The sequence below is a fragment of the Thermobia domestica genome, chromosome 4 (genome assembly GCF_964235325.1).
Source record: "Thermobia domestica chromosome 4, izTheDome1.hap1.1, whole genome shotgun sequence".
NCBI lineage: Eukaryota > Metazoa > Arthropoda > Insecta > Zygentoma > Lepismatidae > Thermobia > Thermobia domestica.
In genome coordinates, this window is record NC_137457.1 from 23946125 (window position 1) to 23958359 (window position 12235).

General features: G+C 35.9%; 1 protein-coding gene across 2 annotated transcripts in view; it reads left to right on the forward strand.

Annotated features, from left to right (window-relative positions):
• LOC145683775 (solute carrier organic anion transporter family member 74D-like) overlaps positions 1-12235 on the forward strand; it is a 551718-nt gene that overhangs the window by 66948 nt on the left and 472535 nt on the right. Inside the window, exon 1 of one of the 2 annotated variants that reach the window (XM_081755343.1) lies at positions 4842-5243. The exons of the other annotated variant lie outside the window; for it this stretch is intronic. The gene's annotated coding sequence lies outside the window, so the exon portion shown is untranslated. Of the gene's footprint in view, positions 1-4841; positions 5244-12235 lie in introns of those variants that run through there. 2 annotated transcript variants of the gene reach the window in all.

Sequence of the window (12235 nt, forward strand, 5' to 3'; positions counted from 1 at the left end):
TAGCGTAGCCAGGATGTGTGTTTGGGGGGGGGGCAAGTGCTGTTATAGGTACATATAGAAACATTACAAACAAAAAAAAATATAAACATAAAAATACATAAAAAATTACAAACGTCAAAGTACCAAAGTACATTGTCGGACCTCTTTGGGGGGGGGGCGGCCCCTCTGGGCCCCCCCTTCCCTACGCCACTGATGAGAGGTATATCATGAGTTTACTATAAACTTTCAAAAGTACATAAATTATAGCTCAAATTATTTTCGTCACTCAAAAACTGAGGATCTAGGTCCCCGGCCACATGGTAGATCCGATACTACCTGGAACCAGCCAAAATCGATCAAATCTGCAGATTTATTGAATACATTTATAGTAGGTTTTTTTTTAACTACTGGAGTTTGACTATTAATATATTCAATTACCAATTTTACATTATTTATTAACTAACCAAGATAGCGTTGATTGATTAATTAAAGTTTGATACGGGGTGGCGCCAGTAGTGAGACTACTTGTCCCCATCTTGGTAAGGTCAATGGCCGACACAAGCTGTACATTAAAAATTCACAATAAAATGTTAAAAGAAGAAAATCAAATACAGTAGGACCTCGATTACTTGAAGCTGAAGGGAATAGATAAAAATTCGAGTTACTGGGTTTTTTGAGTTATCAAGGTAGCCTCAACAAAAATTCGAAATAGCGAGGTTCCGCGTTTCTCATTAAAGGCAGGGGTAAAAGTGAGTTGGAACGTGGATCGATGTCGTTCCGCCACTTCCAAAAAATATCTATTGCGTCCCTCCACTTCTTAAAAACCTACAGGCAAAGATAGGCATGGGGGGACGGTGTAACGTCGTGCGTCTCTTTACATTCTGAAGTCCACTTTTAACCCTGATTAAAGGTGATTATATAATCTTTATAACTCAAAGTTTTATTCGTTCAACCTTCAGAACTCGAAGTTGTGACAGTTCCTTAAATCAAATAAAATGACTAGTATAAAAATAAAATACTGTACGTGTATTGTTTTGGAGGGGAGGCTTTCATGTCTAGATATAAGTAAAATACAACTACAGTACTACACATTAGCAACAATGGCAATTACATAAAACCATAGACTTTTAGCTTCGAGTTATGGAGGTCTCATCAAGAGAAATTCGAACTATAGAGGTTCGCAGATACGAAAGTTCGAGTTATCGAGGTTTTTAAATATGATTATGAAACCTTTAAAATTCTTCGACTTATCGTGGTTGTAATTTTTAAACATTTGCCTTATAGAGGTTATTATAGAGGTTTATTTGAACATTGTTATGGAAAGTTCAAAATAATGTGAAAAAGTTGAGTTAGGAAGGGTTTTGAAAACACAGGCTATACAAGAACATTCAACAAAACTGTGTTTTAGCTTAGCAGCATCGCTCATATTGTATGTGACAAGTCTTACGGGTACTCCCTGGCATTTTCACATCCCTGAAAAGAAAACTTATTGCCTTTGTTTCATTATGATTCTCACATGCTCATATTTCGATAGCTCTTCCAGATAGCTTTCAGCGTAGTACTTTGATATACACACGCACATAAACAAAACAAGGAAAATGTTAGATTTAGTAAGAGAAAGGGAGAAAAACGGCCTTATTAGAATTATAATAACAAACTTGAAATTCTCCACGTGTGTCTTTGTCAGGGTGTGCGCAGGACACCAGTCTAACTGCTTCCGGGTAACAATTATCATTGGTTTAGATCGCACTTTAAATTGTAGGTCTCGGTCTATATACCCTGACTGCTGGTAAAGAACCTAAATGAAAATCAATTAATTAATCAATCAGTTCAACAATCAATCAATTCATCAATCAATCAATCAATCAATCAATTAATCAGTTTTAACCCAAACTATACTCCACATGTCATTCACCATTCTTAACACATTTCCTCAAACTTCTGTCATGTTTTCTGGAACTTTCTCATACGTATTTTCTCTTGAAGATTATCATGGATTCTTACAGTAAATACCTAAGGTATGAAAAATTTCGCATCGACTGAGCCCATTAGTGTTAAGATCAGAAGACCATGATGAGCAGTATGTGTGGTCTATACATTAGTGCATGATTTTTGCAGGGTACCATTTGCATTTTGTAGAACATTAATAGAAGTACAAGAAACGAACGGGATAAAATTAACTGATTTTTTTTATTTACCTTCCAGTATGCCTACCATCGAGTCCATAGAAATACAAACATTTTTCAATAATGTCCTAATCAGTTTCTTTTCTCGTTTTAATTTTCTACAATACTTCTCTTTTCTCTCTCCGTTTAATTCCTTCCTTCTTGCCTTCCATTATTTCCTTCAGAATACAATTTGTTGTCAAAGAATATCCTAACTAATTTCTTTTCATCTTTTGATTATTTCCATTTGTTTATCATTCTCTCCTGTATATTTCCTTCCATTTCTTCTTTAAAAATGTTCAAACCAGTGTTTGTTCCTCGTTTTAATTGTCTCCAATACTATTCTTTTCTGCCTCTGTACCTTCTCTTCCACAATTCCTTATATCATGTCCTTCAGAATATATTTTCTTCTCAAAGAATTTCCTAACCATTTTTTCCTCTTTTTAATTATTTCCAACATTATTATTTTCTCCATTCGTATATTTTCTTCCACCACATCTTGTATCATGTAATTCACAATAGAATTGCTTCTCTAACACTGTCTTGCTTACTTCCCCCCCTCCTTTTTTGTTCTTCAATAATTTTATTTTCTAACTCCCTCACTTTTCTAATACATAATATTAATACAAGTGTGTATACACATTGTTACATATTTCGTAATTATCTCTAATTTTAATTGTGTTCCATTTTGTTGTTTGTGTGTATTTACTAATACGATTTATGTACTTACTTATCATGACAAATTTGTGAAAATAATTCCAGTTGTGTCTATATGGCAATCTTACGAATTCTAATTGTATTCAGTTTTATTATTTGTATACATATAACACACTAATATACAGTACAATTATGTTCTTTATCATGACAAATTTATGAATGCACAATTTTGATTGTGTGTACGGCGTACATTTCGTAATCACACAATTCTTATTATATTTCGTTTTGTTTTTGGTATACATTTAACTCGTTCTTTTTTTATCAGGATCAATTTGTAAATACATAATTCTCATTATGTATTACGACAATAGAATTTATAAGCACGCTTAATTCTAAGTGTGTTTCGTCTTGCTGTTTGTCTACATTTACGATCTTAATAATCATAATATATTTGTAATCACACATCTGATTTTGTGTGTGTGTGTGTGTGTATAGCAATAATTTTCTAACACTCTTGAGTTTCAATATGTTCCGTTTGTGTTATTCGTACTCATTTATTAACATTCACTTATGAGACATTCTTATTAGTAAACATTTACAAGACATTCTCATTAATGATCACCTACGAGGCATTCTTATTAATGAATACTTACGAGGCATTCCTGTTAATAAACATTCTTATTACGACACATTCTTATTAATGAATACTTACGAGACATTAAAATTCTTGCTAATGAACATTTACGAGACATTCTTATTAATAAACACTTACGAGACATTCTTATTAATGAATAGCTACTTACGAGACATTCGTATTAATAAACACTTATACGAGACATTCTTATTAGTAAACACTTACGAGACATTCTTATTAATGAATACCTACTTACGGGACATTCGTATTAATAAACACTTATAAGATACATTCTTATTAATGAACACTTACGACACATTCTTATTAATGAATAGCTACTTACGAGACATTCGTATTAATAAACACTTATACGAGACATTCTTATTAATGAACACTTACGACACATTCTTATTAATGAATAACTATTTACGAGACATTCGTATTAATAAACACTTATACGAGACATTCTTATTGGTAAGCAGTTACGAGACATTCTTATTAATGAATGGCTACTTACGAGACATTCGTATTAATAAACACTTATACGAGACATTCTTATTAATGAATACTTACGACACATTCTTATTAATGAATAGCTACTTACGAGACATTCGTATTAAGAAACACTTATACGAGACATTATTATTAGTAAACATTTACGAGGCATTCTCATTAATAAACATTTACAAGACATTCTTATTAATGAATACTTACGACAAATTCTTAATGAACCTTACAAGACATTCTTGTTTATTTTGAAGATACGGTATAACCCTGATTGTATGTGTAATGTTTGTGTGTGTGTGTGTGTGTGCTGGGCAACAAATGTAACAATGACACATTCTTCTGATTGTGTTTCATTTGTGTTGCTCATAAACACTTATTAATATACATTTATGATTTGTTTACTGTAATAAATTTGTGGACACATAGTATATTTTTCTTATTGCGTTCCGTTCGTTTTGCTCGTGTTACAAGCGTGCAACACATAAGGACGTCTAGAAAGAGAGAGCGAAAGGGAGAGACGATACTAGCTGGTGCATGCGTCCGGGCCGTTTGATTTCGTTAACGTAATACGTTCTCATTGAGGTCAACGGTTCGTAAGGGGAAAGAGTGGAGGGCGAGTGTAGAGAGAAAAGAGGAGGGACAGAGATTGGCGAAGAAAATAGGGAGAGAACAAAATATGGAGGACGATTGGAGCAAGTCAGAGAAAGAGAGAGAGAGAGAGGTGATTTCCCTCCTGCACGTCTTGCCTTTCGCTTCTGGACCCTCTTTCGCGTTTCGATGACGGAAAACCTCCTTTTTCCTTTCTCTTTGCCCTCCCCATTTTAAGTCACATATGTTCTCATAGTTGCGGAACAAGTGCAATAGAGAAAGAGTTCTTAAATCTAATGATATATCTGGACCGACACTTCCACATATGCTGCTGATCTTGTGTGTAGAGTGGATGTGTATGCAAGATTGTTCTTCCTTTTACCCCTCCCATGCGCTTCACGTATCTATGTATGCATGCATATGTGTGTGTGTGTGTTCTCAAACAGACCCGCGAAGCTAGCTACATGTGATGATAAATGTGTGTGATCAATTGTGAAGATGCTTCGAATCCATCTGTATTAACCATGAGAGTGTCTAACACGATACCGTGAGGAACTCCAAATTCATAGTTTGTGTTGGTGGCCTGTGTGTGTAATTTTTTTCTTTATTTCTTCAAGCGCGCGCGTGTGTGTGTGTATATTTGTGTATCAAGTGTAGCATAGTTTGTGGTTAACATCGCTGGCGAAAGTGGCAACCGGAATATGGAGCAATAGGTCAGTAAGTAACAGGCTCACTATGTCTGTGTGTTAGGGTTTTTTGCCCAATAAAATACGAGCTAATTGCCAAACCATTAATGATTTGTACTATTATATAATTAATTAGTGGTATCAAATACACAATCCCTTAAAAAATAAAAATGTACCGATTATAAATAAAGCAAACTGTAATGTCGAAAATTCAAATTTGAAAGTTTGACGAATTTGCGTAATCGCATATTTCGCATATTCGTCCTTACAAGCAGGGGCTTTACTTTAAAAAGTTTGAAACTGGTCTACAGTGTAAGGTGGATTTCAAACCATCATCGTGTTTTCATAGTTTAATATTGTGGCAATGCGTGGCGTAGTCGCTAACGCTGTCGCCTTTGGTGTGAGCTGGTGAGCTGTCCTGGGTTCAATTCCCGGTGGGGACACTTGAGTGAGATTTTCTTGGGTTTCCCTCATTCATACCAGGCAAATGCCGGAATGGCACCGAACATAAAGGTCCCAGACCGCTTCCTTCCTCTGTTCCTTCACTTTTCCTGGATAGTGTGCTCGCCGAAGGACGTCATCCCTCATATATGTGAATGTGACGGGCTAACTGGCCTTAGATGCCGAGAGATCAGAAATCTAATTCCTAATATTTTAAAATTTTCTTACCGGGATCTCGAACTCGGGACTCCGTTCACCGAAGCCTCACGTTCTAGCCACTTTATTATAACAAGTGCGCACAGAGACTTTTAAAGAGATTATCCTGTTATTATGTCCGTTCGTTACTCCACAGTTTTATGCAACATTATATAGTTTTATTCAACCTGCACAACAGCAAAGAAACGTTGGTTGCCTATAATAAAAGAATATGTAACTTTCCTTACTCTAAAATGTAAGATGAGTCGAAGGCTTACATCTTTACGGGTAAACGGTGATTTTAACGTTGCTGTTGATGTCAACATTAAAAATCTATAACATCCTATAGTTTTATGCAACCTGCACAACAGCAAAGAAACGTTGGTTGCCTATAATAAAAGAATATGTAACTTTTCTTACTCTAAAATGTAAGATGAGTCGAAGGCTTACATCTTTACGGGTAAACGGTGATTTTAACGTTGCTGTTGATGTCAACATTAAAAATCTATAACATCCTATAGTTTTATGCAACCTGCACAACAGCAAAGAAACGTTGGTTGCCTATAATAAAAGAATATGTAACTTGTCTTACTCTAAAATGTAAGATGAGTCGAAGGCTTACATCTTTACGGGTAAACGGTGACTTTAACGTTGCTGTTGATGTCAACATTAAAAATCTATAACATCCTATAGTTTTATGCAACCTGCACAACAGCAAAGAAACGTTGGTTGCCTATAATAAAAGAATATGTAACTTTTCTTACTCTAAAATGTAAGATGAGTCGAAGGCTTACATCTTTACGGGTAAACGGTGATTTTAACGTTGCTGTTGATGTCAACATTAAAAATCTATAACATCCTATAGTTTTATGCAACCTGCACAACAGCAAAGAAACGTTGGTTGCCTATAATAAAAGAATATGTAACTTTTCTTACTCTAAAATGTAAGATGAGTCGAAGGCTTACATCTTTACGGGTAAACGGTGATTTTAACGTTGCTGTTGATGTCAACATTAAAAATCTATAACATCCTATAGTTTTATGCAACCTGCACAACAGCAAAGAAACGTTGGTTGCCTATAATAAAAGAATATGTAACTTTTCTTACTCTAAAATGTAAGATGAGTCGAAGGCTTACATCTTTACGGGTAAACGGTGATTTTAACGTTGCTGTTGATGTCAACATTAAAAATCTATAACATCCTATAGTTTTATGCAACCTGCACAACAGCAAAGAAACGTTGGTTGCCTATAATAAAAGAATATGTAACTTGTGTTACTCTAAAATGTAAGATGAGTCGAAGGCTTACATCTTTACGGGTAAACGGTGATTTTAACGTTGCTGTTGATGTCAACATTAAAAATCTATAACATCCTATAGTTTTATGCAACCTGCACAACAGCAAAGAAACGTTGGTTGCCTATAATAAAAAGAATATGTAACTTTTCTTACTCTAAAATGTAAGATGAGTCGAAGGCTTACATCTTTACGGGTAAACGGTGACTTTAACGTTGCTGTTGATGTCAACATTAAAAATCTATAACATCCTATAGTTTTATGCAACCTGCACAACAGCAAAGAAACGTTGGTTGCCTATAATAAAGGAATATGTAGCTTTCCTTACTCTAAAATGTAAGATGAGTCGATATACCAAATCCCAGACATAAAATCGCGTGATCCTCTTTACTGTCTTTACCAGAGGAGATTATTATTTTAAATTCAGTCCAGCCGGGGCATTGTTCCCCATCGCCTTCTAATTAATCTTATTCAATATTGTATTTAATCCGCTGTGACAGGGATACGAACACAGACTCTTCTAGTATAATTAACATATTCATGTTTCTTTAGTGGGGCTCGAACCCGCATAACTCCTGATCCAAAACCAAACACCCGAGGACATTCGGTTATTACCACGGACTGGGGGGTAAATATTATTACTTTATACTAATTAAGCACTTTATCCAAGTACGGGGATGAACCAATCGATGTATATATGATAGATCTGAATAGATTCAGCTGAACATAATGACATGATTGAAGATAAAATCTTAATGCGTAGTTTGCGAGAAAATCGATAGAAACTATATATATATTTTTTGTTAACATGAAAAATGTTATACGTGAACCATATTCATTATTAAGGTAAAACTAACATATGCCCAACAAGCGTTTTGTTCAGTAAGGCAGCAGTGCACGATGTCTTTAATAATATATAGCACACAACTATTAAAAAAAAATCCCCTTAAATTCTAATTTTTGTAAGTTATGTATGCAATAATATCGATGCATAAAGGTGTTGCCGAGACGAACCAATTTGAAGCTTACCTCATCATCGTATTTACTTACCTCTTGTAAATGTTAAATTTTAGTGAACAATAACATGACTACGAGCTTTCATTGGCGGATATAAGCCCCCTGGTCTTTTGAGGGACAAAATAATTTAAGGTATTACTTATATATTTTTGAAAATTTGTAGTAAACTTATGATATATCTGTTGTTGTCTGGATTGTCTGCTCCCCTCATTTTTTTTAACTTCTAGATCCGTCACTACCAGCTTTTTCGTTTCCAATCCTTTTTTTTTTCTTACGCTGGCATCACCGAGTTCCCTTGTAGTTAACCTTTTAGCGTACGCGGCCTTTGGCGAGGAAGATCCGGCTTCGATTCTCGCCGGGAGCTCATGTGGTTCAGATCTAACGTTAAGTTGTAGGTCTATGTCTCATATAGCCTCGCTGGTGAAAAAGAAATGCTAAACTGATAATCAAGACTCTAGTTCTTTCACCACCACCACCATCCACTTATACATAACCACCATCTCTAGGCTCCGAAGCGTAACTACAGGGCAGTTTGAGTACAAAAACTCGCCTGGCCAAAACCTCGCCGCCTAAAACCTCGCGGCCCAAAATCTCGCCTGGGAAGAAATGTCGTCAGTATAAAACGTCGTCACTACGATTTCTTCGATGTAGAATGCTCTATATATTGCTATATGTATATATTTTGTAATAACACATAATTACATTAAAATAATGACAAGAAAATATTCTAACGCGTGCTTTGAAAATCTGTATATATATATATATATATATATATATATATATATATATATATATATATATATATATATATATAAATGAAAACTACTATGTTTGTGACATCATACCGCTTGAGCCACCCGACCGATCTCGATCAAATTTTCAACATAGATGAAGTTCGGGCCTGAGATGTCTTTCGTAATTTCACTTTGACGGCATAATGAAGTGGAGGGATAGATATATAAAAATAAATAAAACTTAATAACTCTTGAACCAAGAGACTAATCTCGATCGAATTTGCCTTAAAGATCAGATTACCGCCTGGGATGGCTTTTATCATTTCACTTTGAAGGGAAGACGGAGGGAAAGGGCGAAACATATAGAAACACATAAAAATTGAATTTGCTACGTTTGTGACTTAATAACTTTTGAAAAACCGGACCTGTCTCGATCTAATTTTCAATATAGATGGAGTTTGACTCTGGGATGGTTTTTATTTAACTTTGACCGTAACCTAAGGAAATTCTAACAAAATCGAATAATATTTATGAAAGTATGAAATAATATGTGAGTTTTTACGTCCCTCGATTATGTCCTGTAGGTTAAAGGAGACATAGATGATCAGGATGAAGGAAATGATGGAATGAAGAAAGTGGGAAAAAACGGAAATACCCCAAGAAAGCCCACACAGCCATGATGTTTTGTATATTATTATTATTATTATTATTATTATTATTATTATTATTATTATTATTATTATTATTATTATTATTATTATTATTATTATTATTATTATTATTTAGTAGTAGTAGTAGTAGTAGTAGTAATATGGAATTGCATATTAAGAAACTCATTGGGTAAATTTTAAGGAAAGGTTTCATTCCGCAAATTTTTGGCCAAGCGAGATTTTGGCCCGACGAGATTTTAGTCCGCGAGGTTTCGGGCGGCGAGGCTTTGCCCACGCAAGGTTTCGGCCTGGCGAGATTTTGTCCGTATCCCCCACAGGGCATTCAACTAAATACCCATTTCCAATAAACTGCTCTGAAAGATTAGAAGCCTGTAACCTTAGTTGACACATGATTCAATAAGTTCGTAGGTTAATTTGATTAATGCCATCTTCACAACTTTTAGGCAAAACTCGACTTTATTCATCAACATAATCTCCTTCAAAAGTGATACATTCATTCCAACGCTTCTGTATCATTTCGATGCCTTTTTGTGGAACGATTTATCTTTAACTTCTAAATAGGCTTCAGTTTCGACAACCACTTCTTCGTTGGAGCCAAATCTCTTTCCCTGAAGCAGTATTTTTAGGTCTGCAAACAGACAGTAGGCGCTGGGAGCCAGATCCAGAGAGTACGGTGGATGGGGAAGCAATTCAAAGTGCAATTCACACAATTTTGTCATTGTTGCGATCGACTTGTGACACGGCGAATAAATACTGTTTCTTTTCCATTTGGGGTCGTATCTTTCGCAATTTCTTCTTGCTAACACACCATAACGCAATATACTACTCGCTATTGGTAGTTCTTTCCTTCTCAAGGTAATCGATGAATAAAATACCTTGCGCATCCCAAAATACGGAGACCAAAATCTTACCAGCTGATATTTCCTTTTTTTGGGTCGGTTTGGGCGACTTTCACAGGTTGCTGTCCACTCAGCTGACTGCCGGTTTGACTCTAAAGTGTAATGATTGATCCATGTTCCATCCATTATCACATACCGCATGAAAAAAAAAATCTTTTATTCCGCTGAAACAGCTCCAAACAACACTCTGAATCGTCAAGACGTTATTTTTGGTTGAATGTGGGCAAACGCTGTACTCATTTCGAACAGAGATTTCTCATGGACAAATAGTCATGCAAAATTGTGAACACATTGCCTTTTGATATTTTTAAGGTGTCAGCTATCTCCCGCAACTTCAGTTTACGATGTCCAAAATTATTTTGTGGAGACCTTTTTTATAAAATGTTTTGAAACAATTGCCGAATATGGTCGATCAGAGCGTTCGGCATCATCGATGTTTTGTAGGGCCGCGTTTAAAATCACCAAACCACTTTTCTACGATTTGTCTCGATGTAGCAGCAGTGTGACCACCCAGCAAAAACATTTCTTACTAACCTTTGCAGAAAAAGTGTACTAGATGTGGGGAAAAAGTATTAAAATTTTATCTCCTCCCGTTTCACCCTATTTATGACATTTTACGATATTAATATTTTTCTTATTAGGTTTCGGCCAGCTCCCCGTCCCCGGTGTATGGGGGAGTGACCCCCCATTCTTGAAAGAACCCCAACTTTAATTTTTACAGTCAAAATTCGATACAAACCGTGCAAACCACTTACACCCTCCCATTTTGACGTAACACCCCCTAAACTAAAAATCCTGGCGGAATCCCTGCTTAATTGTCGTATTAAAACTCACTGTTAAACCCCTAAAGTAACACAAGTATGACAAATATAGAGGATATCGGGGGGAAACAAGAAATATCATAAAATGGTCTTACTGAGAAAATCGAGTTTTAATTCCTTAATAGCCTACTGTTTAAACGGATCACCAAATATGTAATATTGTTTAATGTGGTCATTTATTAGTTTTAAGCCTTTGTTCTTTTATACTTTTGTACTTCCAATTTTCTCCAATAGAATGAACAGCACAAAATCGATAGAAATGGGTCTATTTCCTCCAGGCCGGTAGCCAGTTCAAAAATGTAGCGGGGTGGTAGAAGTTAGGGGGCCCCGATCCAACCATACTATAGTTCACCACCATATTATAGTTAATTTGTAAGTCTACCGTGAAAATTTTAGAGTGGACAGCAAAAATTTAGGTGGGTCAGGCCCTCCTAGACCCCCGTGGATACGTGCCTGATTTCCACCCGACGTCCTTAAGAGTGAAATTTTCGTACATTGACAAATTTTCACGAGATTCCTTTTCCTCTCCCAGATGTATTTATGAGAAAAGAAGACGAGGAGAAAAGTACTATTGTGCTGCGAAAATGTCTTGAGCCGTGGCAAAAATGCGAACTAAAGCTCACACCCTCACACACCCACGCGTTGAGCCAATAAAGGTTCAGCTGTTGCTAAGCGAGAGATAGCGAGTGGAATTCCTTCAGCCGATAGCAGCGCTTGCAAAGGAAGACTAGAGATCAAGTCACTGTGGTATATTTATAGATTTGTTGGTGAACGTACTATAGTACTCGCGCCGAGTCGTGAAGCTTGACCTAGATCTACCGACTTCACCACCCAATAGAACGCGAGGGTGTGTTCCAGTCGTCAACCCCCACCCATCAAATTTTGTCAGTGTCTTTTCTCGCGCTACACGGAAAACATCTCCCGAGAGTACAGTGTTATCGGAT